The following is a 7,113-nucleotide window of genomic DNA, read 5'->3' as shown; positions in this document are numbered from 1 at the left end:
CTTTAGCAGTTGTGCATGAACCTACTAGCCGAAAGGTGTCAGATTGCAGGGTGAATCTTATCATTCGCATGGCTTTAACGTTACACGAGAGCTTGTCCTTCTCATCCTGTGGCAACTTCTCAACATCTGTCACCAACTTGTTGTAATCCGTTTGCGACATAACAGTCGTGTTTGTTCCCGAATGTACAAACGGTCCAAGAGTGATAGCTTCCCATATGAGATAGCCATTGTCTTCAGATCCAACCACGTAATCTTCAAAGTGATGAGCCCATACTTCGTAGTCTTGAGTATAGAGTATGGGTACTCTGGTTGTTGATCTGATGTTGTTTGAGATGTTAATGGGGTTTGTATGCGAATCATCGTGAGACATGGTGAGCTGCTAGAATCAAACCTGTAAACTTGAAATTAGGGTTTTATCAAAAACAGAGTTGTCGTCGATATGAAGACAACGGCTTCTATTTATATGATAAAAGCAGAAACCCTAAAGTATTATGAATATAGAAGGAATGTGTATTGATCACACAGTCTCCTGCTCTGATACCAATTGTTAGAACAAAGTTCTTTTAGGATCATATGATTCTAAGCAGGATATTAAATAAGAACGTAACAAAGAACACAAGTATGGCACTGAATATGTCGTATGATTAATGCGATAACACCTCAGAAGATCTCAATAAAGAACTTCAATCTGTAGAGGTGTTTAGGGTTACAAGAATCAACGTAATTAACAACTACTAATATACGCATACATACATGTATATATATACTATAACCCTAACAGCTAATCTAGATAACAATGAAACTAATCTAGATAGACACGGATGGACAGGCCCAATATGGATACAAAATATATGGCTCAAGACGCAACACAAATGGACTCAACACAGAATTTGACTCTAAGAGACTTGAGTCTAAGCGTTGCTACATACGGTGATAGGTCATTAGAATATGACACATTGGTCAATTGTAGTAATCAAATTAACTTATCCTAAGTTTGTTAATAAGAAGAAGGAGTCTTTGATAAAGAATGAGGTTGTGACACGAAGGTCATGATTGAAAGTCTAACGAGCAAGTGCAAGATCGAGCACCGCCTGCAGTCAAGGAGTCCAAGAGATAAATACTCATTCGAAGAAACGAGGAAGTTACGATTGTTACCTAGGATGAAGAGATAACTTATGGGGTCATCATGTGAGCCCTGTTTCATTGATGATTCCGGGACGTAATCATCCTAAGTGGAAGATAACTGTAACGCCCATAGATCCGAGCTAGTCAATTTAGAGGCAATAAGTGTCGAAAACGACTTTTCGGCAAAATATTATTTATAATAAATAGTCTCAACCAAGTTGTAGAATATGTCTCAAGGTTTCCATACATATAAAGAATGCCGAAATCCGAGTTATAACGAAGGAGTTATGGCTCGTCGAAGTTTTACGGCAAAACCGGCACGTCACCAGGAAGCGTAAATAGTGAATTTACGATAGAGTGAGATTTAGCCTTATCAGCCTAAACAAAAGTTGTAGAATATGTTAAACCGAGAAAATCCATAAAAAAGAACGCCCAAATCTGACCTCGTATGAAGAAGTTATGATTTTTCTAAGATTCGGCTTAGTAGTGCATAGCCCGAAACTCGAATTTTAGTTCGAGCGGTTTTTGGCTTATGTGACCTAAATGAGAGTTGCAGATATCATTAATAAGAACTCAACGGTAAAAACATGGACGAAAACGGAGTTCGTATGAAGGAGTTACGAATTCTTCGTGGTCACTTAACAGTCTAAACGCCTCCTACTATTAAATTTGAGATCGATCGAGAATTAGCCGATGGAGTCTAAATGAAAGTTGTAGATCTTGTTTTTACCTAAGCGTGGAAGAAAATAACATCGAAAACGGAGCTCATATGCGAGAGTTATGATTTTTCTAAGTTTGAAGGCTGATACGCGATATTGGGTGACGTGGCGCGATCACAGCCATTGCTTTCTCTCCAAGGAAAGCCATCAGATGATGACACATGGCACCAACTCGGCGAGTAGGTCCTCCTACTCGACGAGTCCATCAGGAATTCACACTATAAATAAAGGTGTTGGGTTCCATTCATTCTCACACCTTTCCTAACCATTCTTTCTCTCTCTAGACTCTCCCTCTCTAGCCCCCTAACCCCCCCCCCCTAAAAGCCTAGGTAAACCCCCTAGCACCCGAAGGAAGCACCAAGGCTCCCAGAGTCCCGAGAAAAGAGCATTTCGGCTCGGGAACGCTGCTCCAGCGAAGCCCGGTTTTCGAGAAAACCCGCTGTAAGTGAGCTACGCCTAACCTATTTTTAGTATAGCTCATATTTTAATATACTAATGTTATTAGGACCTTAAAATAAGTATTTGAGCTATTATTATGAGTTATATTGAGTGTTATTTAACGCTTATATAATAATAATAATAGTTGGACTATTAATTAGTCGTGGTTAACGTAAGACTAAACCCTCGTAGTATTGGTACTAGGTTTTATCAAAGGAAAATTGTTTTGAGAGTATCGAAGCGTTGTCCGAGTGCTGAGTCACCACCTTTCAGGTCAGTTCATAGTTACTTTCATCTTACACATAGATATGGAGTATTTTATATAAATTAAGTGCTATGTGTGCATATTATCTGAATACTTGTTATTTATGCTGGATGAACGATTTTACACATGATTTAAATGATTTAAACTGTATATGTATTTTATATCTACGATAATGTTGGAGTAAAACATGGGTAGATGTAATAGATGGAACATGAGTTGAGAGGTGTTATAGACCACGAGGTGAGGGTGAGAGGTGGACGATGTGAGAAGCCTTTTCCCAAACGATGGCCCCGTCATTCAGCAGAGTATGGATGACAACCACAGACTATTCTAAACAGTCCAGTGGAACACTAGCAGGCTCGCAACCTGTAGGTGTTGTGAACAAATTCCGCAACATTTTATAAAAAGAAGTACTCTGATTTTTACAAAGCATAAACAAAATTGGTCTTTTCTGGCCGTGAAAATGGGGATGTCACACCTATGTGCTAGATTCTAGGTTAATCCAAAGATGTCTCATCTTCTGGTTTTCAAGCAAATTTTACGATATCTTAAAGGAACAAAGAACCTCAAAATTTGGTATCCAGAAAAGGAAATTTTCCTTCTTCAGGCATATTCCGACTCAAAGTATGGAGGTCTTCAACTGGATAGAAACAACACTTCTAGAGGTTTTCAATATTTGGGTGGAATATTGGTTAGTTGGTCATCCAAGAAACATAACTATACTGCTCTCTCAAAACCCGAAGCAAAATACATCGCTGCTGCAAGCTGCACTTTGCAAGTTCTTTGGATGAAATCTTAGGTTCTGGACTATGGTTATCGATTTCAACATATTCCAATCTATTGTGACTCTCAAAGTGCAATTGCAATTTCTCACAATCTAATCCATCACTCCATGACTAAGCACATTGATATTTGGTACCATTTCATTAAAGATCATGTTTTAAAAGGAAAAATCGATCTCATCTTTGTTCCATCGGATGACGAAATTGTAGTTATCTTTACTAAGGCATTAGACGAAACCAAATTTAATGGATTCCTGAAATAAAAAAAGGAATGATGATGCATGATCCACAATTCTTCCAAGAGGCTTGTACTCTCTAATGGAAACATTATAAAGTAAACTAATTTCGAAGTCAAATTCGTTTCTGTAGGGTTTAAAGTATTCCATGGATTATGACAATGAGACCCCTTGATGATATGTAGGTTATTGGCCCAAGACTTGTTTTATTCCCTATAAATACTCATGTAATATTCATTATTAGGGTTAAGAGTGAAGCAAGATGTAGCCGCCAATCATAATGAGGTTTCTTAGGTAGAATAGATTTATTTCAATCTTTTATTATAGTGTAATTTCCTCATCTTGGTGAATAAAATATTTTGTTCATCAATTACATCTTCATAATTGTGTTTGTTCTTTAATTATGCATTATCATCATCAAATCGTTCTTGGGGTTTGACCTAACAAGTGGTATCAGAGCGGGTTGTTGAAGATCTGATTGATTTTTGAAGTATTGGTTCTTGATTGATGATTTTCTACACAAGTTATTGAAGATTTTTGGTGCTTTGGCATTTTGGAATCAAAATCTTGTTCAAGCTACTGTTCATAAAGAATTATGGTGTATTCCACTATTCATCTGGGTATTATTTCAATCCAATTCGTATTTTTTTGGTTCGTATTTTCTGATTGGATCTGATCGATTGTTTAATCCAAAGTCAATCTATTATATTTCTTTTGATTTGGCCCAATGTTTTTGCTCGTTACTATTCATTGATTCATTTGTTCCCACCCAAACTTCTTTATGTTTAAACTTCTTCGTTCCTGGTCTAAGTTATTCTCGTCCTTCATTGTTAATATTATCTTAGAACATAAGTTTTTCATTCGTGTTTCAATGAATTGATTCTTGCTTGATATTCGATTGTTTATTGAGATTAATTTGTTTCCTTCAATTTCTGATTTGATTCATGTTTCATGATCGGATCTGAAAGTCGATTTTGACTTCTTGGATATTCAACTGTTCTTGTTTGCAAATTTTGTCTCATCTATCTTGCATATGCTTAAAATCAAACCAACTAGAAAATATATTTTGTTCTAAATTGTTGCAATGATGAACATGTGGATTTGATGATTCATGGTTTGTGTGATTCATGGTTCTTGTGAATGACGACATGAGTTTGGACGATGAAGAACATATGAAGCATTGTCATGAATAGATGGAATTAATACTGATTTTTTATTGAATGTGATGTTTTATCTGGAAATTGACCTATTTGATCTGGAAATTGAGTTGAGAAAATTTGATTTTATTGATTGGCGTTAAGTGATTTTGGTGGTCGAAGCTAAAAGTCAAAATTGGAACAAATGGATTCATCTGTAAATGTAATCGGAAAAGGAATTGTCATCAGAACTTATCGCATCACTTTCTCACATTAATTTCGTTTCCAATAGTGATTCCGATCTCGGAATCGGAACCAATCTCCATTCTCAGAATTTGGTTTTGAACTTGTGATGTTGGTTGGCGTGAATCGGAAACACGAACCATCTTCAGAATTGCTATGAAGACTGCTCAGAACCGGAACCGATCTCTATTCTTGAAATCAATTTCGGAATCAAAATGATATATGGTCTCGGAATCGAAACTCAAATATCTAATCAGAAAAGGCCTTGTATTCGGAAGTTTGTTTCCAAGAAGGTCTCGCAATCGGAACTTAAATTGATAAAGCGTTTAGAACGTGTACTTGGAATAAGCGCCAATCTCCGATCTCAGAATTAGTTTTCAGGATTGTGATGTTGGATGGATTGAACCAGAAAGAAGGGTGTCTATTTTTGATTGGAACGAATGAATTATGAACGCAATAAAAATGAAGGAATCGGAAAGGGCTAATATCATAAAAACTCTCAAGTTTTCAGCGTTTTGTCGGTTTTGCCCAAAGTTGAATTTTATGTCCGTTTTTACCCTAACATTTTCCAAAAAATGTTCGGTTTTACCCTTTTACCGGTGATAAAAGGTTACCATTATATTAATTTCGAAAAAAAAAAAACCCTTAAGTTTACAGTTTTTTTACGTTTTTACCCTTAAGTTTATAATTTTTTTTACACTTTTACCCTATGTATTTTTTTTCATATTATACGTATTCAAGCAGAAAAATCAACTGAATATGTATATTATGAAAAAAATATACTTACGGTAAAAGTGTAAAAAAAATCATAAACTTATGGGTAAAAACGCAAAAAAATGGTAAACTTAAGGGGTTTTTTTTTTGCGAATTTAATATAATGGTAATGTGGAGAACCTGTTATCACCGGTAAAAGGGTAAAACCGAACATTTTTTCGAAAATGTTTGGGTAAAAACGGACATAAATTTCAACTTTGGGCAAAACCGAAAACCCTGAAAACTTGATGGTTTTTTGACATTAACCCTTTCATTTATTTATCATGCTATTCTGTTAAAATAAGTTGTATTCTTTTCATTTTTAATGGTATCTGATCTGGTGCAATTAAAAGAATAAATGACAAAAAAGGGCGATTTGGTCCTTTCTTATAACTCCTATTCAGTACAACTATATTGTTATTTGCTTTTGTTTTTATTATTTTTAGTTTTTTTTTTCTTCAGAAAGTGTTTCTAACTTTACAAAATTGTCATTCATTTTTTTGACAAAATTGCAAAAATGGTCCCTGTGGTATGCATTTTTTTGGGGGTTTTAGTCCAAACCATGATTTTTTTGGATTGATGGTCCTTTTAAGCTAGTTTCGTTATGCTTTTGGTCCCTCCAAAAAGTGAAATGACTGTAATACCCTTGGGATATTTATTTTCCATTTTTCTTTCATTTCTTTTTAAATTTAATACTAATTTATTTATTTTAATAATTAAAAAAAAATAAGAAGGGCCTCTCTCTCTCTCTCCTTCTCCCACGTTCTGTTATTTCCTTTTCCCCCTTCCATCCCGTTTTACATATGTAGATTACAATTAAACTAACACTGTAAACATTTATCCATGGAGGGGCCTCATGATTTATTTTAAATAAATAGAGTACTTAATATGGGTTTGGAAACTAAGTGCGGTACTGAATGTATTTAACTCAAATGAAAGTTTTGGAAAGTCAATCATCTTCTTCCTGGATTCGGTTTCACGCGGGAAAGTCACGACCTAATTTGGGTCTCTTATGTCGACTGATCATGATACGAGAACCACAAAATAAATACAAGGAAATGGTGGTGGTGGTGGTCGAATATTCACAGTGGCAGGATGTGGTGGCTAGTCGAAGACCTCGCGGTGGCAATAACCAAAAAAAATGGCAGCGGGTGGCACATAGTGGCAGCTCCGCTGCTCCTCTTTTGCGTTTTGGTCAACGATATTGACGAGATATGGATGAGGAAGGTGGTAAATGGTCGGAGGAAAAGATTTCTATAGTAGTAGTAGCGGTGGGTGGTAGTGGTTTGCATCGGTAGTGGGTGGCAGCCCCACCGCTGGGTTTTTCTTGCTTTGATCGTTTTCTCCATTATTCGCTCATTGTTGTTGGCGGTACTGTCGTCAAGGGGGTTGTAGCAAGTTGCAAATGACGAGAGG

This window comes from Lactuca sativa, chromosome 7 (genome assembly GCF_002870075.4).
Source record: "Lactuca sativa cultivar Salinas chromosome 7, Lsat_Salinas_v11, whole genome shotgun sequence".
Classification (NCBI taxonomy): domain Eukaryota; kingdom Viridiplantae; phylum Streptophyta; class Magnoliopsida; order Asterales; family Asteraceae; genus Lactuca; species Lactuca sativa.
Note: the sequence above shows the minus strand (reverse complement) of the source record.